At 46.5% G+C, this 25,323-nt stretch overlaps 1 protein-coding gene across 5 annotated transcripts in view; it reads right to left on the bottom strand.

Annotated features, from left to right (window-relative positions):
• The window catches only part of SIPA1L2 (signal induced proliferation associated 1 like 2), a 214,622-nt gene that overhangs the window by 150,867 nt on the left and 38,432 nt on the right, over positions 1–25,323 (bottom strand). For 4 of the 5 annotated variants that reach the window (XM_059397313.1, XM_059397314.1, XM_059397310.1 and 1 more), the window contains exon 2: positions 15,484–15,533. The exons of the other annotated variant lie outside the window; for it this stretch is intronic. The gene's annotated coding sequence lies outside the window, so the exon portion shown is untranslated. The remainder of the gene's footprint in view (positions 1–15,483; positions 15,534–25,323) is intronic. 5 annotated transcript variants of the gene reach the window in all.

Genomic DNA, 25,323 nt, shown 5'->3' with positions numbered 1-25,323 from the left:
TCCAAGTTAATGAATATCAGGGTCAGACTAGGTCTGCACAAAAAATGGAGAAGATGGTTTACCCAGAAAAAGTTAAACTACACTCTTAAAAAGAGAGAGAGAGAGAGAGAGGTTCATGTCACTTAATGTTTTAGACCCAGACACCAAAATCTCAATAGAAGGGGACAAAGGAGGAAATTGGAGAGGCCAAAAGAGACACAAGCCAGCACGTACCACTGCCCTGGGACAGCAGTCAAGAATGGAGAGAAAATCCTACACCCAGCCAACATCAATGTTCACCTGTGCTCCAACAGCCAAAGAAGATTAGCAGATGCTAAAGAGGGCAGCTCAATAAAATAGTGGGGGGTGGGGGTTGGGAGGCTGGCACAGCCCAGTGCCTGTCAAATCCATGGCAGATGCTGGTGGAGAAGTCTGTGTACCTGGTCTCCTTTCCATCTCCCACAATCAGGATGAATGGGAGTATATAGCACGCCGAACGCCCGTCCCACGAGGAAGGCATTCTATTTTACACGTGGCACTGGAGGATTCGGTTGCCAATCCCCCCATTAGATGGGTACACAAGGGGGGCCCCAACAGAGGAGGGAGCTGTTCAGTCCTGGAAGCCACAGGCAGTGGGTGCTGGATTCTGGTCAAAGAGCTACACGATTCTTCATGCACATGTTTTTTCTCCCAGCCACACAGAACACCAGGTCCTCCCAAAGGGTGACTTCAACCCGTCTCTCCATTTCCTGCCACTAGGGTTTTGTTAACCAAAACTCCAAGGCACTATGGACGTCTAGATCATTCCCTCCAACATTTTTTTTTTTTTTAAGATTTTATTTATTCTTCAGAGAGAGAGGGAGAGAGAGCGAGCACAGGCAGACAGAATGGTAGGCAGAGGCTGAGGGAGAAGCAGGCTCCCTGCTGAGCAAGGAGCCTGATGTGGGACTCGATCCCAGGACACTGGGATCATGACCTGAGCCGAAGGCAGCTGCTTAACCAACTGAGCCACCGAGGCGTCCCCCGCCAACATTTTTTCTCCGGCTACTGTGTCCTGCCTGTGTTCTCATTGCCTCAGGGAAGCCATAATGCTTGCCCACTCCCATGTTATGGCAGACTGGACCCAATATTACCATTACTTATCTTTCTTTATTTGTTTGTTTATTTATTTATAGTGGGGGGAAGCACAAGCGGGTGAGCCAGGCAGAAGGAGGAGGAGAAGCAGACTCCCCGCTGCGCAGGGAGCCCGATGGGGACTCGATCCCAGGACCCTGAGATCAGGACCTGAGCCTAAGGCAAATGCTTAACCGACTAAGCCACCCAGGTGCCCCTACCATAACTTATCTACATGCTTGTCTCTCCCATTAGACCGAGAACCTAGAAATCAGAGAACTCTACTCAATCTTCTATCCTCTCACCCTGCCTAACAAGGTGCCAGGCTCCATGAAGATACAAAAACAAAAACAAAACAAAGAAAAAAAGTCAGCTAATGGCAATATTGCCAGCCAGTGCGGAACTGAATTGTACCAAACACCCAGGACCGGCATGACCTTGTTACATGACCTGTCAATAGATAAGTCATGAGAACATTTAGGTGGCATACTTTTATACAAATTATTACATCCGTATCAACAAAGCAATGTTGGGATAGAGAGTAAGCTACAGCAAAGAAACAGCCTTTATTGGACAAAGTGGCAAGCCCTAAGGGTATTGTTCAAACAGAACGGAGCCTGGAAAGTCAGTACCCGTGGGCTTTCATCTCGGACAGTAAGACTTCCCTGGAGAGCTGGGAAAGAACGGATGATCTCCTTTCAAGATTTAAACTGTAAGGAGTTAGAAGACCCAAGGGCTGTAAGATCTGACTATATGTATCCTAATCAATGGCCAAATATAATTTGAAAACAGAATTTGGGTCAGACATTTGGAATGTAGAAAAGGGAGAATCCCGGCGCAACTGTTGGCATCCAGGGGCCAAGGAACTTTAGCCATCAGACAAAGAATATTCTCTCATGACATCCTTGCCTGAGTTCAGTGACTGTTCGTTCATCCGTCGGCCCCGTTCTCATCACAAATATTCCAAGCAACCTCCAGATCTCTGCCTACCTGGTGGCAGAGAAGGCAGGGACTCAGAAGACGTCCCCATGACGGTATTCATTTCTGTTGGTTCCTACATGTGCACTCTCATTACATAACAAGAGTGAGCTTGGTTAATGTGATTACGGGTCTGAGAGACGGATCCCACCTCGGTGTGATGGAAAAAAAATTTTTTTCTCTGAATGCCAAATAATAAGTATCACCCCTAAGAGTCTTGGAAGAGTTGGCTGACATCTCTGCTGGCTGATGTACAATCTTACGTAGTCATACCTCTTTCCTTCAAAGCTCAACACTACATGAATCATGTTTTACTGAGGGGCATTACTTCCGATCAACAGTTTTGGTTGTTTTGTTTGTTAGCTTGTTTTGTCTTACCAGACAGACCACAGTTTACTCAGCAAGACTCACTGTCCTAGTGTAAAACTCAACTCTTATCTCTAGGCATAGAAACGCCCCAGAAATAGTTTGGCTTTACCCATACTAAGTTAATGCTGCCTTGGCAGGGATGGGGCTAATTTCTGCAAAATTTAATTTGCAAACACCAGCCCAAGGCTACGCTGATATAAATTCACTTAATGTGTTAATTTCACACTTTAGAGTCCTCATCCCACTGGAGGGTGGGTGATCTCGAGGATGTGGAGTAGGGGAGAGTCCAAGCAACCTCAGACGCCAGCCCTGCATGCCCGTGGGGAGCCAGGGCCCATTCCGACCCTCCTGCCTGCCGATGGAAAAGCAGGGATTGTGACAAAAGTCAGCCAGGCTAAGTGCATTATTCTTATTATGCAGAGCTCTATCACTGGGCACTGGCATCTCATTTAATCTATTCTTCCTTTCACATGCTCCTACAGGATGGGTAATGTTTGCTTTCAATATGGGCAAATGACAACATAAATTCAATCATCTCCAGTTAGATCTACCTGGTACCAGGTACCTTTGGTTCCACAGCCAAGGGCACCAAGCCCAGGAACTACGGGAGCGAAAAGTAAGCCCCTTTTTGCCCAGATCTGCGTTCTACGATTTTATTTGTTTGAGAGAGAGTGAGCAAGAGAGAGAGTGAGCGCGTGTGCACAAGCTGGGAAAGAAGCAGAGGGAGAGAGACATAAGCAGTCTCCCTACTGCGCAGGGAGCCCTAAGTGGGGCTCGATCCCAGGACCCTGGGAATCAGGAACTGAGCTGAAGGTAGAGGCTTAACCGACTGAGCCACCCAGGCGCCCATGGGTCTGTGTTCTTGAAAAGAACTATGTCAGCTTCAGTCAAATAAACACAGTAAACGTTCTGGCATAAAAACACTGTTTATAAAGACCATGAGGTATTGAGATGTGCAATGTTAGAATGCTTTAATATATATACAATGCTTTAATATCTACTTAAATATATATATAATTAAGTATATTATAATATATATAAATATATATGAAAGAATATATATAGGATGGTCACAACCATATAGTACAACCACAAGCAGATCCAGACATACTTAATTCATACAAAAAAGATGGTATCATCAGTTTTCATGGTTTTGGTACTTGGGGTGATTTTATTTCCTTCTTTCTATCCAGATACGACACACAGGATACATATTACTTTTGATACCCCTACGGAGCAAAGATGGCTTTAGATACAAATATAAATATCCCCACTTTATCAGTAAGTGAGACCTCTGCCTACTACTTTAAATCAGGAAATTGCTGGACTGTCAGAGTGAGCAGCAATGGATCGGATCGAAGTTGACCCCATCTGTTCATCAGGGGAACAGAGTTTCGCGATCCATGGAGGGTAACACCCACACGCCAGCAAGTCCATCTGGAAAGAAATTTCCTTCCTGTGGACTCGCCCTAATTCGGTCATGATTTTTAATCCCCGGCCACCCCTTTATCTGATCCTTGGCCTTTCAGGGCCCACAAAAGCATTAGCTCAGAACAGAATGATTCCTGTGTTGCCAACAAAGAAACTTAGTTTGAGTTTAAAACTAAGAGTTCTAGGGATGCTCAGGGCCTGCGGGCAGCCAGCAATCCCATTTTGCTGTCCCACTCAATTGTCCGGACGCAGTCACTTGGCCACCGTGAGCCCAAGTCACATCCTTCTTAGTAAGACATCGTAACCCAGTCATCCGTACTTTATAGCCAAACGACGACCTTTGGAAGAAGCTGTTCTTCCGTCAGAAGAACTTTCCATCTTGTAGCCCATCCTGCAGCTCAGTGGCCTTTAATCAAACCCTTGGAAACACAAAATTTAGTCTGGAGTCTTCTTTTTCGGATCTTCTGCCTATCGGGCTAGGGAGTCCTCACAGCTCCCGGTAAAAGTGCATAATCCCCCAGACATGGGAAGGTTTCCCCGGGATAGCTTGGCCCTCACAGAAAGGACGTCACTGCTTCTTGGTCAACATGGTCAGCAGGAAGAAGCTCCAGCTCTCTACCACCTGGCAGAGGAGGGGCGGCTCTGCGGGGGACGAAGGCCCAAGCCAGGGGCAGGGTGAGGCCTCCAGCCTTTAGGAGGCTCGTGGATGAAAGCCCGGGATCTTTTTTTTCTTTTGTTTTTTTTCCATCATTTTTAAAAAATTTTTTATTTTTTTATAAACATTTAATGTATTTTTATCCCCAGGGGTATAGGTCTGTGAATCGCCAGGTTTACACACTTCACAGCACTCACCAAAGCACGTACCCTCCCAAATGTCCATAACCCCACCCCCCTTCTCCCAACCCTCCTCCCCCCAGCAACCCTCAGTTTGTCTTGTGAGACTAAGAGTCACTTATGGTTTGTCTCCCTCCCAATCCCATCTTGTTTCATTTATTCTTCTCCTACCCACTTAAGCCCCCATGTTGCATCACCACTTCCTCATATCAGGGAGATCACATGAGGCCCCGGATCTTGATGTAACACTTCTTCCCCCCAGCAGGCCTTGGACCCAGGCTGTGCTGGTGTTAAGTTCTAAAACCAGCCAGAAACGGAAGTTTCTAAGTGGATATACTTTCCTTGAAGGAAACAGAATCATGAGAGGCACCACGACTGGAAAAATACCAAAATCAAAAGTTGGGCTATAAGAAATGTAAATTATTCCATTAAAGATGCTGCCTGGTAGAGCCCAGATATTTACGAGGAGGGAAAAAAAGTAAACCAGAACACGGCAGCATCCCAAGCTAGACTGTTGAGAGATATAAAAGAAGTCTTTTTTGAAGCATTATGGTTTATCACCAAATATTTATTAAGTACCTACCACCTGTCAGACACATCCTGATCATTACACACTTGTGCACACGTACAAAAGTCACTCCCTACGTGGCCCAGTTAGCTCCCTGGGAGGTAGACCACGATCCCCAGGTCCATAAGATAAAGTCAGCCAGATAAAATGAATTCCTGGGCCTTTGCGATAAATGCCATCGATGACCTCCCATCCTCACGGGCTATCTTCCCAGCTCCAAATAGTTGTCTACCAGCGTAAAAGAGAATCAGATAAATTTCAAGAAGTTGGCTTTGTTTATTTTAAGTGGCTGTGCAAATATGTATCTGTCACCATGTGATCGGAATAAGGACTGTATGTTTTAGGCATTTCCTTGCCAGACTCTGCAGAGCCCTGGTTACATACCTGCTGTGTCCAGGGAAGCTCGCTTCTCTTCTTATCAGCAGGCAGAGCTAACCGGAACATCCACTCAACAAACATGGGGCCCAAAACAATGGCAAAACAATACACTAACAATTCCTTCAGTATACAAGAATTCAAACTGGATCTTATACTCATCTTTTATTTACCGTTGTCCTAGATTAGGTAAGTACACAGACCACCTAGTCACCCTCCGCTCCCCTAGGTCACAGAGACACCACACACAGAGTCCCCAATAATAGGAAATGGAGAACTAACATGCATCCCGGGCAAAGAGCCCCATTAACGTTCTGGTCATTTCTGCCCCGTCTGCATTCACCCTACAAAAGTAGAAGATCCCTGTGTTCTGTGTTTGATGGCATATCTTCCGGTGTGACCTTGGTGAGGTTCCTCATTGTTGCTGGGCTCTAAAGGTCTCATCTGCACAAGGAGGCTTGGAGGCACATGGGTGATCCCCAAAGATTCAACAGGCCACAGAGACAGCAGCATCAGAATGATCTTAATGAAAATCCCACTTACTAGCCTCAACCTTTAACCTACCGAACCTGAGTCCAGGGGCAGGAGAGAAGGGAGCACAAGGCAGCATGAGGAGTGGGCCTGGGAACGGATAACTTGACAGAGGCCTCCGGTGGCTCTTGATATGCAGGTTTGGAAATGACAAGCCCCGTGAGGGCTGGAGGCGAAGGGAAGGCTGAGCCAGGCACCTGGAGTGTCCCCACTGCTCCAGCTCCCCGCTGATGCCGGAAGAGAGTAACGACCCCATGAGCACAGATGAGCTCCCCAGATCAGCAACAAATGCCCATGGGGTTTGGAGGGCGTGGGACTCAACAGAACTAATGAAGAGGAGAAGTGGGGAAAACAGTTCAAATGTAGTTAGGAAAACCAAAATGTTTCCCTTGACAAGTCAGGCCAGGCCCGTCCTTTAGAGTAACACAGATCCCAAGAGCAAGAGGAACCATAAATTTGTAACCACATAAAGGAGTTAAAAAATCATCAGTATTAATCCTCAAAGTCATCCAAGATAGCTCAGAGTCTATCCCCTCGCTAAGCACTGCCAAAGAAAATCTTTACTTGGCTAATTGCCTCGTTGCGAATTAGTGTGGGTATGATCTTTACGGAGACGAGTAACTCTGGAAAGCCAAAGCTATAGAGTGGTGATTCCAGTACACTGCTTGTTATGGCATTTTAATGGCAGCAGATACATTAAAGGAAGAAAAGAATCATAAATAATATCCAATCTATTATGAGGACACTTTTAAGGGCATCTCATTATTAAACAATGAGAGACCGTTTTTCCATTACAGCTACTAGGAAACTCATGTTTCTGCATCCTAACGGAGTGTTACTTATGTCTGACAGTGGATTAGAACCCCCAAGTTCCAATGGCCATTTTAAAAAGAAGTTTAAACCAACATTTAGTGCTAGTTCTATTTGTTTAAATTCCATTTGGTAATCAGACCCAGACAAGCACAGCTCCCCAATGGAGGAAAACGCAACTCCCAAGAACAAGAAAATGCTTCCCGTGTTCATGTCCCCCTCAGCACTATGCACTAGGCACATTTAGCGCATGCTAAAAGGAAAGGAAGAGCAAATAAAAACTAGCATGTGAGAAACACCTGCAAAGCGATGTGCCTGGAAAGCCGGGACACCGAGGAGACCGCACCTGACAGACCGCCAAACCTCTGTATTTTTAGGCTATTCAGACTCTTTATAAAGAAAAAAACAAAACAAAACAAAAAAATCCTACATGCCTGAACCGTGAGGCGGGAGAGCCTACTTGTAACTCAGCCCTTGTCAGACCAAATCCAGCAGAGCCTCCAAAGGTTCAATAGCCTCTTTATAAACCTATTGTGTGGGTTAGTGCCTAAAAATAGTGTGGCTCCGCAAGCAGATCACACCGAGGAGTAATTCCTACACACTCACTGCCGAACAACAAAGGAACGGCAAAGAACACAAAACGTACTGGCAGGCGGTTCTAAGCCCCTGCAGTTGTGCCTCCGTGGATCCCTCTGGGCTCCTGAGTTTGTCTGAACACTCGGAACCCACTGAGCTGTGCCCTCCTGGATGGGAGAGGAATGGACAGGGGCAAGGGGGCACTGTACACTCTACACGATTCTGGACTCTGCAGTACTCATGGCCACGTCCGAGAGACTCCATCTGTCACTGGAACAGACAGGACAGTGATAATGACATGACAGTAACAAGGAATATGGCCCTTCCGGGTCTCCCCTACACTAATGCAGAGTTTTCCACCTCCCCTGCCTATCAGAATCAGCTGGGGAAGTTTAAAAAAAAAAATACAGGCGTTGGAAATTCGGTCACAATTCAGTTTTCTAAGTATCAGTTTTAGAAATCAGGCATTGGTTTTTTTAAAAGTTTCCTGGGTGATTCGGATGGGCAGTGAAAGGCAAAAACCATGCTTAGAACAATGAAGGCTTTTAGGCTGAGTCAGGGCCACCGCCCGGGTGATAGGCGGGCAACAGACCGTTGGATGGGGGGGCAGGGGCGACTGTCAGGCACTCAGCCTGCAAAGGACAGGTGACCAAGACGCCACCAGCGTTATATTTCAAGACACCACTCCTGGACAGGATAAAACTCCACTCACAATAGGCAGCTATGAAATAGATAAGATCGCAACAGAGAGAAACTTGTAACCTCAGTTTAGTACTCCTTCATTCCCTTCTAACTTAGCGCTCGCTCTTCCTTCTCTCAATATATCTACAAACAAGAGACTTCACCATGGATTTTTAGGGTGGAGAGAGGACAAAGCCGAGATGGGAGAATAAATTACAGTGTCTTACAAACAGACTTCAGGGGTGCCTGGGTGGCCCAGTGTCTGCCTTCAGCTCAGGTCATGCCTTCATCCCAGGGTCCTGGGATCGAGCCCCGCACTGGCTTCCCTGCTCAACCAGGAGTCTGCTTCTCCGTCTCTCTACCGTTGCCCTGCTTTGTTCTCTCTCTCACTGACAAATAAATAAAATCTTTAAAAAAATTTTTTTTAATTAAAAAAATAGATTTCAGTTGATTTTTCAGATAAAATCAAAGGGAGATAAACAGAGTGACAGATCAGTTGTAACAAGCACTGTCTCACTGAATTTGGATGAAAATCTTACAATAGATTATTATACCTCTTTGGCCAATATCAAAACTGGGGCCCATCAAAGATTAAGGAAACTGCCCAGGTTATATTAAGCTAATAATGTGACAACTCAAGCGGCAGACCCTGTCGCTGTCCAAATTTAAAATAAGATTCTTTTGTATTCTTGTCACCAACCTACACTATTTGCACCAAGCCCGTTTGCCAGATGTTTTTGTGCAAATCCATGGGACCCGGCATGGACTCTGGCTAAGGGCCAAGTGCTTGTGTACAAGAGCCCTGGGTGTCTCTGTCCTCCGGGTCCCTGCATCAGGGCACGGAAGACAGTCACAGGAGCCGTTTGCATTTAAGGAAAGTGTATCTGCCAAGGGCTTAAAAGAAGCCTCAGAACGGAAAAGTGCACACAAATACTGGCTACTATTATCACTATACTGAGTATCACAGAAAAATCAAAGAATCCGATCTTAGAAACGAGTTCACAGTTGTTAGGTAATTAAACGTAAAAACTTAGTGTGTTTCGCTGCACGTGCAGACTCTATAAATAAACAATCTTATAGAAGCAATGACTGTCATGACTTTATGTCAGTTGTGCCTCAGGTGTGAAGGGGACCAAAAGATCTCGGATGCTACAACGTCCCAGACTACAGAAGCGGGAGGCACGAGGGCTGTCTTGAGTTTGGGATGACACCACCTCTATCAGACACATGGCTAATTACCACTGAATTGCTTCTCTCAAGGAAAAACAGTTATTTTACTTCAGAATCAAAGTCTTAACACTATCCATTGTTCTCCCTGAATGCTTCCTTTATGAAATCTTCCACCCATATTTCCTCCAGCGAAATGTTTAATAACAAACAAAGGAAAAGAAAACACACCATGCTGAGATGTAACTCACAAAGTTACAATGTGTTCTGTGGGAGCGCCCTGCTGGCATTCAGGTGCATGAACTAAGGTCTGTATCTGCAGCTTTTCAGTAAGGGAATGGTCAGAGTATGTCTTTTAAGAGCATACTGCAATGTTTTCCAAACAAGAACTCTCCAGAAGACTTACACAAAGTTGGATGTTGCCCTGTAAACATTTTGTAATGGAATTCCTAATATACTGACTTGACTATCCGTCCCATTCACCTCTCAGAGGTCATCCACAACCGAGAAGACACCTGAGGTGAAGAGTCAACCAACCAGAGAGAGGTCCAGCTTTCATGATGCTCAGGGGCAAGAATGTTTTAAGAGGCTTCCTATTCTAAGCGGGTGTTGGGGTCATGGACAGGCCATTCACCCAATATTCATTGGAGTATCAGAAGGTACCATGATTGTCTCGTCTCATTCTTGTGCACATTCAGGTTTTGCTAGGATCCTCTCACACATCACATTTGTGTTTGTGAATGATCGACATATGGATGTACGGACGGGATCGGTGTAATTGCACCAATTCTTCTGGCTGGTTCTTCTCAGAACACAAGACCACGTCTTGAAATCTCCGTAGGATAAGAAGAAAGAGAAGACTTGGGCTTCTCCAGAAGATGACCTGCCCTGGGAGCACTGTCAAGGAACGAAGTCTGAGAGCCTGGCTCCTCCTGGTTCCCTAACTGATTCGCTGGGCAGCCTCAAGCACACCATTTGACTTCCCTGGGCCTCAGCTTCCTCATCTTTAAAATGTGGATAATAACACCTACTTCAAAGAACTGCTGGGAGATCAAATGGGATAGCTGAAGTACTAAAATATCATCTACTATACGGTAGTAACAGCTAGCAAATACAGCAGCAAGAGTGTGCTCGAGCAATTACGGAGAAGAGGACAGAATGGCCTGCAGACACACTGCTGCTGAGACTGTCTGCCTCCCTCCATCAGGAAGTCCCTGCCAGGTGATTCCATTGATTGGGGTTACATTTTGGGGAAAACTGTTTATTATATAATGGCTACAAAGCACATTGTCATTTACTTGACTAGAGAGAACCCAACGGTAAGAAAAGGAATTAGAAGAGAAGGCAAAGAAATCACTGGTTATCAAGAAAAGTGCATTTTACGTTGTGAATTAAGAAAAAAAAAAACCCTAACATAATAAATGAAAGGTTTATTAAAAAAAATGAAATGACTAATGACCCCCCCCCCAAAAAAAAAGGAAAAGAAGGAAGGAAGGAAAGGAGAGGAGGGAGGCAGGGAATCCAAGTACAAAGCAGTTTTAACTGACTGGCAGGAATCAGTCCACAAGAAACCAGAGCAACAGATCTTTCACATGAAGGACCAAACCCTATTTTGTTCAAGGGGTGGGCTCAGGAGAGTCCTCCCAGCCTTTGGAGGAGAAGCAACCAGCAGGACTGCCCCCAGCTGCCCCCAGTGTAGGAGGAAGGATGGGTCCACAAGGGGTCTTGCTCCGCCTGCCCTATGCCCTTGATGACCTTACCAAATTCGCATACCCTATGCGATCATAACACAAATCCATCCAATCATCTGTTTCTACACCTCTTTTCTGCTATAAAGCACACCAAAATGTCTGTGTCTAAATGTATCCACTCGTGAATTCAGACGTGTATTTAGTGCCTACGACAGGCCAGCCTACCTGGTGGGCGCAGAGATCCATGGTCGACTCAGCTCACCAGCATTTCCCTTCTATTTGATGATTACAGCAATCAAACCTCTTATGAGAGCTATTTGTACATGCTTCTTTCTTCCCTGTTAGATTACAAACTCTCAAAGGGAAGGACCCCATTTTAATCATCTTGTTTCCCTTGGCTCCTAACAGAGTGCTCCACCAACAGAAATTACCCAATAAATGTTCAGTGAACTAAATCATCTCCAGGATGCTTGGAATGGGAGACTCCATGGCCTCCCTCCCATGAGGTCTTCAGATTTTAAAATCCTTTCCCTGAGGTGGCTAACCCTTTTTAACCTGGCTGATAGTGAGATATGAAATGGAACGTTTTAAAAGATAATCCAGAACAGGTCTGTATTACACCATGATTATGAGCAGTGAAAAATGAAATTCAGGACAAGGTGTGAGATCACCCAAACATTCTGCTTATAAGCCAGTGCATTTCCCAATGTCCAAGCGCCTGAGTAAAAGATCTCGCACCATCACAGTTCAGACATCATCTTGACATCCAGATCCTGGGGAGAGCTGGCACACTGCTTACCGGAAGCCAGCAGATGGCTTCCAACCCGATGCTGTTCCCCTAAGTACAGACATCCAAGTGAGTATGATATTTCTGCAGAAACCTAGGAAGGACCCTGAGAAATTTACCTAAGTACACTCTGCGTCAATGGAGAGAAACTGAAGCCCCTCCTGGGGTCCGCCAGAGCCTCAGAACCTCCCTGGCCTTAAAAAGTTGGCCAAAAAGAAAAAAGGACAGGATCAAAAGGAAGCCCACTACCCCTGGCCAATACTTATTTTGATCCCAAGAAGGTGCAAGGATGAAGGTAAAGCTAAGAGCGGAGGGAGGAACAAGATACTTCTTTCTAATAAGAAGACGCCTGAGGAGTTCATTCCTATCAGGAATCTGAAGGCTGAAATATACACCATGAGACCAGAAGGGTACCAGCTATCCTGCAAAATCCTATTCATCTTTGTTAAGGACTAGAATTTGGAGCTCAGCCCCAATTTTTCTTACTAATCCTCTAATGATAATAATTGATTTCTCCCACTGAACACGTCTCCTGATCCTCTGATAAACAGGCTGCTAAGCCCCCATGAAGGCTAAGTGAGTCCTGATTTCATCAATGGGAAAATGGGGAGGCCAACTGGTGAAACCATCCCTTTAAGATTATGCAACAAGTCAGCAATTAAACCAGTGGAACATCTCTTCCGTTCTGATGCTGTGACAAAATGTATAGATTTCAAGCAGTGTGCTCCTTACATATAAATGAGTGCGAGAACAATGGTCCTTACACAAGAGAAAAGAGAAGAACGAAAGCAAATGAACTTCACTCATACCTTAAAACAACAGATAGAGTCCTGATGGCCTGGCAATAACCTGGCCATAATCATAACCTGACAGTCCTAACAACAGACAGATCCATGATGGCCTGTAATCATAACCCGTGTCACGCCAGAATCTGAAAGGGGTTTTCAACTCGGAAAAAAGACTAGCCTTATTCCATGCTACACTCTTAAAGAGTTCATCCGCATTCACACCATAAGCAACTCAAATGGTTAAAAAAAAAAAAAAGATAGTAACTAAGAATTTGCAAAAATACTTGTATCATGTCACCAAGGATGAATATCCAGAATGAAGAAGTTTCCCCCAAAAATTGACAAGTAGCCAATAAAGGTGCCTAACTTCAGGATTAATTTTTTCCTTAAAAAAGAACATAAATATTAAAACAATGAGAGTTTTTCTGTCAGAATCAGAAACAAAAGTACTGAGATTATTCACAGCTGGTGCTGGCTAGAATCTCACTCCGGAGCCCGGGACGGAATCCTAAAGGCACAACCCATCTGAAGGTCAGCCGAACAGTATCCGCCAAAAGTTTAAGCGTGAGAGCTCTTTCATCCAGGAATTCCACTCTTAGGAACTTACCCTAAAGAAATACAACTATTATATATATACTTATATTTATTTTTTATTTTATTATTTTATTTTATTATATATGTATTATATGTCTAATATATGGAGTATATTACATATATTACATTTATATACATACTTATACAACTTTAATATAGCTATATACACACTAGCATTTTGTTAATAAGAGCCAAGCACTGACAAGCACCTAAATGTCCTTCCACAAGGATTAGGGAAATTAGAGTACAGCTACACAGGAAAGCCTACTCTTCATTAAAAAGAGTAAGTAGGGGCTACCTAAATATTGACAGCAAAAAGATAGCTACAATGTACTGGTAAGAAAAAAAGCAACTGGAAAACCAGTATGAAATGAATAATCCCACCTCTGTTTTGTTTTGCATGTGCATGCAGATTTAAAAGAAGGTCTACCAGCAGTGGATGCCTTTGGGGAGTGAGATTATGGGGGGGATTTAAGCTCTAGTGTATTTATTTCTGTGTTTTTGGAAACTGAACACACCTACACATTTTAAAACTAAAGAATGTAACTTGTGTCAAAATGCAGTACGCTTGAAATGGCGAGCCTGCATCACAAATGTCTGTAAGGGTCACATAGTGTAGAAAACCAATATAACGTCACTCATCCAAATTAGCCACAAAGACACTAGCGCGGAGACGGGACCCTCTAGGCCAGCTGCTGTACACACCTGGTCACGACCCCCCAGGGAGTGTTCATTCCTGGCCGGAGCCAGGTCCCACGGTGCTGGCAAGCTCAGTAAGGGACAAAAGCAGGGCAGAGCCATGTCCAGGCAGCCTGGGCCCCTCAGGGGCCAAGGCCAGTTACAGAGCAACTCCTCACCAGGCGGCAGCAGGGACCAAGGAGGGACAAACACAGCTGAGCAGGGTGAGGGAGTCTTTCCTTTAAACCAACTCACGTAATTCTTCCCTTTCCCTGTGTTGATAGGTTAACGACACCGCTCTTTATTTCCATGTTAGAAAAACTCAAGCTGCAGCAAGATCCTTGGCCCTTCAGCCATGCCCCCGAGTCCTGCACAAGTAGGAACGTGGTCTTTTCATGTTGATCCCCTGCTACGGCCGCCTTCCTTCCCCCTCTCCGCTCTCCAGCAAGTAGTTTCGACGTCTCACCACCCACGCGTGTTTGCAGAGTTTCTACCTGGCACAGAGAAAACCCGTGGTGGTGTCTACTCCCTCCTCCGGCGGCGCCCTGCCACCGTTAACATGCTCATGCACGTAACGACATTTCGAAGCGCAGGCTCTCAGGCCACAGACTTCAAAATGCACCAACACACAGAGCGACAGAGGCTGTGGGAACAACGACAATCCACAGACCTGACCACTAAGTGCGGGACTTGACCCCACCGTGGACCCCGGAGGGAGGGGACGGCACTCTAGACGACACCGTGGGCCAGCTGGCAATGCTGGAAGACCAAGAAGAGATGGGGTGTAAGTAACGCATCCACGCGAAGTTCTCCTGGGCTCCTCACTAGTTGGTTAACATCGTTAACTAAGTGAACAGCTCTGTTTTTAGGAAATACACACTGAAGAACGGGGACGGCGAAGCACCAGAAACCAGACGTGCGCGGGGATCGTTACTCCTGACAGCTCCTCACAAACCCGTCGATTTCATGCTGTTACAGAAAATACAACACAAGGAGGGGAGCAGCGAGCTCTGCCTTTACTCTACATGGGAGGTAGGTGTCCCCCGTGACGCAAAGGCCCCAGGAAGACGCTTGGGCCCCATTCGGGGAGCCCTGGCCCTCCTCTACCCCATCTCCATCTCTTTCCTCCCAAAGGTCCCTCAGTGTAGGCCTGCGTCCCCCACTGTGCTCCCACTTTGTCCCAGAATCTAAGGGACACTCCATGCAGAGAGATACAAACTAACTTTAAGATCCACAGCCTTTCAAACACATTACGAGATGTCCGTTGAAGCCTGCCAGTCACTCCTTTTGAAGCCACCCATTTAGACAATCCCCAAGTTTAAACGGCTTCTTAAGGCAATGCTCCCCTATGCATGTGCTGGAGGGGTGAAAAAATCAGAACATTCGATCCCGAAGCCAAGGGGAACAGAAACAATTTCAAAACAAACAAACAAACAAAAGAAAACCAAAACACGAACAGCGTTCATGAGGCACAGAAGCCCAAACTTAAAACCCTAAGCAGTGGTTTGGGGTACAGATGGGGGGTGCGCTCACCTCAGCAGGGAGAAAGGGAGGCTCCAGCTCACTCGACCAGGAGCAAGAACCTACAAGAGAAGAAAGAGACCGAAGTCAGACTCACAGAAAAACTCTAGGTCAGCCATTTTTAAAGTGTGGTCTGAGGGCACCCAGGGGTTCCCAAGGCCCCTCCAGGGGTCTCCAGGGTCAAACCACTCTCAGAGCAACACACATCACTTCTCTTCTCCACACTCCTCTCACCAGGACCCGGTGGAGCCTTCTAGAGGTTAAATAACACATCACAGTGCAGAAGGCTTGACAGCCTAGCCACATTCTCTAAAGGCAAACACCGCAGAGATTTGCAAAATTGTAAAACAACGCCATTCTGCTCATTAATTTCTTGTCATTGTTTCAGAAAAGAGTGATTTTCATAAAACACGCTGTTTCTAATAAAAGGCAAAGGGTTTGCTGTCATTTTTAATTAATAATTATTTCTAAACTCTTCAGTTTTAATGCTAGTATCATAAACATCAGTAGAGATAAGCGACATAATATAAAGTTCTCTGGGATCCTCCATAAGTTTTACAGATGTCAAGGGGGAGGGTCTAAGACCACAGTTGTGACAACTGCTAATCTAGGTGTCTGTTTCTGGTACTAACTTCGGTTAAGCGGCCTCTGCTTTTCCTAACAGAGCGTACAATACTGGGCATGCGGCACTAAGTACCAGGTGCTCCACTAGCTCCTTTCCATGTGATTTCCAAGCCCACAATCACTTAGAAACAAAATTGGCCTTTTTTGCTTCCCGGATGAGGAGACTGGTACTCTGTGACATTGACCCTTTGCCCAAAGTGAATCACACACGATGGGGTGTGAACTCAAGTCGGCTTGGCTCCCAAAGTACTATCTTTTGCTACATCATTTCTAAAAACCATCAATATGAGAATTTCCACAAACCGAACCAGAGCCAGGTGCACTATGGCCCGCACTCCCTCCTGACATCAAGAACGTGAGACGCCCAGATGAAATGGCATCAACGCGGCTTCTCTGAACCCTGTCAGGTCCTGCACTCTGCTCCCCAGACCCCCATAGGCGGGGTGTGCTGGGATAGCAGGGTCTGTGCCTCTGGTCCCGGCACCGTGTTAACAGTGCCCTCTCACACTGAGCACTGATCAGTTCCAGGTCCACCTACCAGCAAGGCGACAACTGGCCTTGGCTTTAGAAAGCCCACCTTTCCCAGTCCGTCTCCATTTTTATGAAGCATTGAAAGAGTTGATGAAACGCTACTCATATGAGTCCCTCAACTGTAAATGAACTTAAGATCATGTACACTGGCAATGGAGGGGAAGGAAATTCTCACTGACCTAACTTAGGGATCCATATAGCCAATTTCAAGCTTAAAAATTTAAGAATAGTATGGAGAACCCCTTAAAAAACTTAAACATAGAATTACCATAGGTTCTAATAATGCCACTTCTGGATATATATCCAAAGGAACTGAAAGCAGAGTTTTGAAGATGTATTTATTTATTTATTTATTGGGGGGGGGGGGAGAGCACCCAAGCAGGGGGAGCAGCAGGCAGAGGGAGAAGGAGAGCAGACTCCCCACTGAGTGGGGACCCTGATGCGGGGCTCTATCTCAAGACCCCAGGATCATGACCTGGGCCAAAGGCAGACGCTTAATGTTCTGAGCCACCCAGGCACCCCAAAAGCAGGGTTTTGAAAAGATATCTGTACACCCACCTTCATAGTAGCCTTATTCACAATAGTAGAAGGTGGAAGAAACCCGTGTCCATCAACCAATGGATGGATAAATACAATGTTGTGAATCTATACAACGGAATATTGCTCGGCTTTAAAAGTTAGGGAATTATAACACAGCTTACAGCATGGATGAACCCTGGAAGCATGATGCTTAGTGAAATAAACCAGTCACTGAAGCACAAACACTACGGGACCCCACTTCCATGAAGCACCCACAATGATGCACTTTGTAGAGACAGGAAGGAGAGTGACGGTTGCCAGCGACGGGGGCAAGGGGAGTGGGGGGTCAGTGATTAATGAGTACAAAATCTCAGTTTGGGAAGATGAAAAATCTCGAGAGACAGATGACCGGACAACAGGAAGCCTACACCTAATGCCACTGAAACGCACACTTCAAAATTGTGTGCCGCCTACACGCAGACACACACATGACACCCACGTATATATCAAAAGATTTCCCAGCATCAATTAGAAGGAGAGTTATGTGACTGGGCATCTTGTGTCATTGTTTCAGCCGTCACCAGTTTATTAAGTCCAACCAAGCATTGATTCCCTCGGTCACGTTCACAGCACCCTCAGTTACCAGCTCCTTCCTGTGCTAGGAAGGCTTGAAAAAGAGTGTCCGGACAAAGCCAGGACACCAGGCACCCAGACACAGCACTGGATGTCCTAAAGGGCCATCCAGAAAGGTCTACATGGGAGACAAAGCCATACTATAAATGATAACTGTTTCTTGCACACGAAGCATGAACCCGTACAATTAAAAAAAAAAAAAAAAATGAGTCCTCTAAAGTATCGTTATTTTTCCAAAGTTTTAGGAACCTATTATTTTGTCTCTAAAGAGGTTTTCTGGCATTTTTTTTTTTTTTTTACTGCTGATACATTATAAGACCCTCAACTTCAATTTATGAAGTAAGTCCTACTGATTGATTAAACAGTTGGTGTTTCATGATGGACTATTTTGTGGTTAATTTCTTTTCGCCAGCAGAGTACCCTTTAAACGATGTTGTAATATCCCCCACACAATGAACACAGCTCTGTAAAAGGCACTTTTCCTTCCTCTGATACAGCAAACATCCTGTAAACAATCCTTGCCCCACTCTTTTAGTGGACTGCCTTTGTTTACCGACAGGAAAGGAAACGACAAATCCTCCAAGTGGCACAGGGGGCTCCTGTGTTCGCTTCATTTCCTTCAAAGCAGGTGGGTTATACGAGGCAACTGGCTATTGTCTTTTGCCTCCTTGTCACTTTGGAGAAGAAAATTATGAGCTTTCAGCAGAGCCTCGTCCTCTCAAACAGCAGAAGTTGGGGCTGCGGGCTGTCTCACAGAGGGAGGGCCAGGGAACGGCAAAATGCTCTCTCGTCCCCTGGTCCAGTGCTGAGAGGAGGCCACGCACACTTCAACAGGGAGCTCTGCCAGAAAACCAGATTTGCAGGCAAAGAGAGGCCTGGCCCTTTGTTCTTAGCAGCGGGTTCTTCAGCTGCTTTCCCAGTGACACAGGGTTCTGAGAAAATGAAGGCAAATATTTACTTTCCACTGAGTAGAATAAAAATATCCCACCCAGCTCAAAGTCATTATCCCTCCAATGTTAGGACAGGCTCACCAGTATTCAGGAAAAGCACCAGAGAAAGGCTAATTTTTTTTTTTTTAAATGAAAATTCCTTTCTACATGATGACATGTTTCCAAGAGGCAAAGTGCTAAGCACCTGTGAACTTCTGCAAGGTGTGCTAGAAATACCTGCCTGTCCACCCCCTACTCCCTCCCCAATGTGGGCCACCAGGCCAGCCACCGTTGCTGTACCCAGTCTATGAACCACAGCCAATCCTAACTGTCATCATTAGCCCCAGGGTGCACAGAGAGAATCCTAACCCACACCTCACCCGCTCCAAAAGGACACTACATTTCAGGAGACCGTTCCCCTAGAACTGTATGGCTGAATATGGAATCGGTACCAGATTCAAACAGCCAGTCAACTCGAGAGAGTTGGGGATCATGGAGGATTCCATAGACGAAGGCCATCTGCTCCAGGAAGTGCACCTGTCACGCACAGCGTTCAACAGCACTGACCCCTCAGCAGCCCTCGTCCTCGTGCTTTCCTATCTCCACCAGATGCACACAGACACCCAGACACTGAGGGATCTCTGTTAACTGCTTTCCGTCCATTTAAAGGTCTATTTTTGTACAGGCATCTGAATCACAGACAAGAGGTCAGCTCGAGCCTCAAGCAAATGACGGACCCACTCTCAAGAGTCTGTCTGCACCGTGAGTCAGGTCAGGTAGAACTCCCAACATGGGTGCTCACGTAATTTCACTGCAGACATTTCCTTTGTGACTGCAGAACGGCGTGACGCACAATGTCATTCAGGTGGGTTTTTTGGAGGGGCAGGGGATAGAGGTTGATAGCTGCTATATTTATTTTTTTAAATTTATTTTAAGGAGACCTAACCTCACGATACAGTATTATTAACTTAACAGACACAACGTTGCACAGATCTCTAGAATTTATCCATTGCACATAGTAACAACTTTAAACCTACTTACTGAACAGCAACTCCCCATTTGCCCCCTGCCCAGACCCTGGCAATGGCCACTCCACTCTCTGTTCCTGTGGGTCCCATGGGTCTGCTTATTTTCAGATACCTCATGTAAGTTGAATCACGTGGCATCTGTCCTACTGTGGCTAGTTTATTTCACTTAGTAAAATGTCCTGCATCTTCAGCCTCATCACATATGGGTAGGATTTCCTTCTTGTTTAAGGCTGAATAATATTCCTTATGTATACTCTTGGCATTCTTTTTAAGTCAGGTGGAAATTGGAAGGGCTCTGCCAACAGAATCCCTTCAAAGTTATTTCAACACTCACCAAATATTTACTTAGCACCTCTAGCACCCAAACACTTTATTAAGCACTGTCTGTAGTAAGACAGTTGTCACCTAAAACTTCCTGCTGAATGGAGGGAGCCTGCCTTAATATAGGAAAGTGGAACACAGCATCAATGGGACGCAACGGTTGAAACCTCTAACAGGGTATTGTTGGGACACCAGGGAAGGGGAGGAGAAATTTTACCTGGGAAGAGAGAGACGGGTAATAAAAGGTTTTCTCCAGCAGGTAACACTGGAATAGCTGAACAATGGCGAAGGGTTGAGGAGTAGCAGGGAGAGCCCCATGCTCTCACACCTAACAGCATGGCACACACCTGTTCAACTTTTTGGCAGGCCTCCCCTCCCCCACCCTGGCCCTGGGTGATTCGAGAAGAATCTAGGACCTGATGCCTCCTCGTAGCTTCCAGAACATTCCATCAGCCCCTCTAACACCATACCACAGCCAGCATCCCATGAGCCCTACAACACCAGTACCTTTTAGGAGTGTTCATTGGCGGGACACCTGAGTGGCTCAGTTGGTTAAGTGGCTGCCTCCAGCTCAGGTCATGATCCCAGCACCATGGGATCCAGTCCCATATCGGGGTCCTTCCTCGGCAGGGGGCCTGCTTCTCCCTCTGCCTCTGCCTGCCACTCTGTCTGCCTGTGCTCGCTCTCGCTCCTCTCTCTCTCTGACAAATAAATAAATAAAATCTTAAAAAAAAAAAAAGAAAGAAAAAGAAAAAGAAGAGTGTTCATTGGCCTCCAGCACCACACCTCGCAGAGCACCCCATCGGGCCTCCAATGCTACTTTCATATCAAGACTCTAGAACCCAGGAGGGCGGGCACAAAGTCCACACTAAATATCCAGCACTCAGCACTTCAGATCGGTCCACCGAGATCTCCCAAAGTAGGAAAGAGGAAGAGGGGGATAAAAGGAAAGGGGGAGAAGGAGGAAGCGAGGAAAGAGGAAGGAGAAAAGAATGGTTCTGTGTAGAGACTTGAGAGCCACAGAGAATGAGACCAGGAGAGGCTGGCACAGGGCAGAGCACACAGTATGCATCTGTGGGAAGAAAGAACCCAGGCATCTGTAAGGGAATTCCCAGGAAGAGGCTGAGCCATATGAAACTGACACTGTGCTGCCATTTTTGACCCACGAAAGCAGTAATGTCATGTGATTCAGCCTAACATATGCTCCTCTCACGGAGCTTGGCAATGCTCATTCCAGGCCTCTCCTCGCTCATCCCATGCCTATCTCCATTACCCACCCCTTACTTCGGTACCATGCCGGCTTTACCGATTCTCTCGGGCCCAAACGGCTAGCTGCCCCATAGGGTCCCACCAGCAGCTCTCACTCAATGTACAAGGAGCTGAGCTCCCATCCTTCCTGCCGGACCTCCCCCTCGACCCCTGCTCTGTACCTCAGCTGCCGGTTCTGTTCTCCCTGCACGAGTCCTCTTCTGCTGCCGTGACCCGGGACAGCGGCAGCGTCTGTCTGCCCACACTCCCTCCTTCTGGCTCCTCTGAGGAATCTTCCCTGGCCCCTCGGCCCGGCATCCCCTCACCCTCGCAGGTGCCTCGTTCAGTGTCCAGAAGCAATGCACAGTCATCCACATCGTCCCTGGATGGCGCCGGGGTCCAGGGAAGGAGTTCTGTTTCATCTATGAGTGCCGAGCCCGGAGGCGGTGAGATCGGACTCCTGGCTGCCACCTTGTCGGTCACACAGGGAGGGCTGAACGCGAAGGACTCAGCAGAGCGGAGTCAAGGGACCGAGGAAGGGTCTCTGTGGCCACGTTAGAGCCCCTGGACCCAGCAATGTCCAAAGCAGGCTACTTCAAGATGCCTCGGTTATGGAGCATTACCTTTCCTTTTTTGCTCAAAGTCAGATTTCTGTCATCCATAGCCAACAGAACTTTCTCAGACATTTCCAGACGAAAAATGTTTTAAAGTAAAACTTCCTAGACAGACAGCGTCTCCTGCTCTCTGCTACCCCCAGAGACCAATCCTCACGCCTTTTGTTCTGACATTTTTCAGTCAGTCTCAAGGATGATGATTTATTTATAGATGTCTGCCACCTTCGAGCAGGAATTCTTCATGAGTGGAGGCCTGAGGCTTAATAGGCAATCAATACACAGTTGGTGAAAGGCATCACCCTCAGCAGGGAAGCTTCCCGTACCCCAAAACAACGGCCGGTGATGATGTCACAATTCATTCCAGGTCTGCAGTCCCTTTCCATCAATGTATTATGTTATTTTTGCTTCGAACTTCCAAGAGTAACTAAGTTTCCATGACTGTTGAGATGGCCTCCATGTGGCATAGGAAACACTTGGGCTCTTTCAGTTTTTCCCACAAACAAGATAAATGTGGAGGACTCCTGGGAACCAGTACTTGCTAAATTGAGCTAGAAAGCTTTAACGACTCCTCAATGACCACAGAATCCAAACTCGCAACCAAGACAACCAAGCATCGGCGGTCTGTCCGGTCGCCTCCTTCCAGCGCCCTGCCCTGCCATGCTCGCTCCCACACCCCAACAGTGGCTTTCAGATGCTGCAGTGGAAGGTGAAGCAGTAAAATTCATGATATTGTTTGGTGAACATCCCTCCTCTACCCACTGTGTAACACAGGATGAATAATGATAGAATTTTAGCATGAGAACCAGGAACATTTTTATTAGCAGAAAGATGAGCATGGCGGATTCTCAAGCATGACCACAAACACACCTCTCCCAGGGGAATAAAATAGGAGGTGGAACTTGGCCCATGCAGTCGATCCACGTTCCTCCATTCACTAGTTCGCTTTAATTATCTGCATGGAGACAAGCAAATCTTAACGAATAAGAAAGCATCATTCCTTAATGTGGTGGTTTGTTATCGTAAGAGCTGAAGGCTGATCCAACCTTAGGAGCACCCATGATCTGATGGGCGTGCACTCAGAAACCCATGGGGTCCTACACTCTCTACAGGTTGAACGAAGTTCTACCATAATGACATCATGAGGCCATTTTAAGACTGAGGGATCTTCTACTATCTGCCTGAAATCGTGTTCATTAAGTTAGTCAAGAAAGGAAAGTTTAAAACACGCTTCAGAAATGTAAGTAGATCCCCTATTTTAGGAGTAGCTGCTAATAGTAACCATAATAAACTTCAGAAGTGTAAATTCACAAAAATGCCTACTGGTGTCCATAAAAGGTAAAATGCCCTAAGAACCTTGCTGGTAGTGCTGCCTCTGTTTTCTGACATGGAAGGGGACTGAGCCCATAACCAGATGCATTTCTCGAGTCATCCTTAAATATCACTTACACAAACTGCGACATGAAAATCTAGGACAGGCTGGGTAAGCCAGACAGAAGAAAAATGAGAAAGGGAAAATAGATTGAGATAGATTTGTCTACTGTAGGCCTGACCATATCCAGAAGAGAAGGAAGAAATCTGACCATGCCAAGTTACATAGTAACTATGCTGTCACCTTTGGAGTGGGGAGAGGGGGGACTATCCCAGATGATACGCACCAACCTCTTACTGAGAAGTAAGGGCCCATTTCATTTATGGCCCATTATTTCACTTCCTTCAGATTTTGAACGATTATGTGTCAACTCAACTGAGAGGTAGATCTTTGTTTTGTATATCAAAATGTAGAATGGCAAAACTAATTTCTATAGCTGACACAGGATGTGGGGAAAAAATACAAGGAGGCCACCTGAAGTATAATAGGAGAACAACCTTTACCCACCCGTTTAGGTTATCAGCTGTGTTCAAGAAAACACAGGGTTCCATCACTTTTCTCAGTACCAGTATAACAGACCTAGAGGTGACAGTTCTAAAAATAAAGTCAGTATCCTAGTCTAGAGGCTACTACTTATTTTCTAGCTGAGTCCCCCTCTTCCTACCAGTGAAAGAAGATATTTTACAACCTCATCTCTGGAAGAGGTCACCCGGCCACTGCAGAGAAACATGGGCCTCTTTATACAGCACAGATGAAGAGGTACAGTCTCTAGGTCAGGGGGGTGAGAATGAGACAGGCCAAAGGTTAGGAACTTTGAAAAAATGGAAATTGACCAAAGAAGAGGAATCCCCTCTAATGTCCTCTCTTCCTCCCCCTTCCTTCGATCTCTCTTGCCCCCCAGAAGTCTTCCCGCCCCCAAGCAGGGGCCCACGGTTTAACACCTGCACCCATGGGCACACACAGGAGAGTGAAGGGCAGCAGTGAAACAACACCAAGAGGCCACAGGAGGAAGAAAGGCAGCCTGGTAAAGTCTTTCTCCATCACAAAGTTCTCTTAATCTGAACAACTGAACAGGGGTCGGGAAAGCAGAGTGAAGAGGCAGCAAAGGCACGCTGGTCCTGAACATGCCGATCGCAGGGCTTCTAGATTCAAGGAAAAGCAAAGACGCAGGTTGGTCGTAATACCGCTCCCGACTCATAAGCACTCCACAAATGCCTGCTGAACTGAATGAAAGGTTTCACGGGCTCCAGAGTAAGGAAAGTGTGACGAGCAGGACCGGAAAAGGTGTTAGCCCTCATCGGTAAAACAGAGACCGGCACTAAAAAGAAAGCTAGAGAACAGAGGTGGAATGCTGTTTCAAAACAAAAGGCCAATGTGCAAAGAAGATAATATTTACTTAGCTTGGCTTCATAGGCTGTTCCAGAAAAATCCTACATGAAAGCCATACACCCAGGCTGGGCTCCTCCTGAAGACCTCGTGTGTTTGCGGCACGCGGGGGCGGTGCTGGGACTGGGACTTTGGGGGTTGCCACAGCTCCGCCCACACTGCCCTTTGATATCTTCTCAAGGATCCCATCGGTTTCTCTGATCATAGCGAAGTCAATTAAAACACAGCCATAAAACAGGCCCCTCTCATCTACATCTTCAGGAGCAGACATCCAATAAGGTGTTCATTAATATTTTATCAGACGTTTTCATTTTGCCCAGACCAGCACATCGTCTCCACAAGGCCTCTACAACTGGGGATTCCTAATGCAAAGACCAGTTGAAGGAAACCTCAAGGGCTCTCAACAGGCTCTACGGGACTCACCCCAGCCGGGTAGCCCGTCTACGGGACTCACCCCAGCCGGGGAGCCCGTCTACGGGACTCACCCCAGCCGGGGAGCCCATCTACGGGACTCACCCCAGCCGGGGAGCCCGTCTTCGGGACTCACCCCAGCCGGGTAGTCCGTCTACGGGACTCACCCACCCCAGCCGGGTAGTCCGTCTACGGGACTCACCCACCCCAGCCGGGTAGTCCGTCTACGGGACTCACCC

This window comes from Mustela nigripes, chromosome 4 (genome assembly GCF_022355385.1).
Source record: "Mustela nigripes isolate SB6536 chromosome 4, MUSNIG.SB6536, whole genome shotgun sequence".
Lineage (NCBI taxonomy): Eukaryota > Metazoa > Chordata > Mammalia > Carnivora > Mustelidae > Mustela > Mustela nigripes.
The sequence above is the reverse complement of the archived record's forward strand: the minus strand, read 5'-3'. Positions and strand labels throughout refer to the sequence as shown.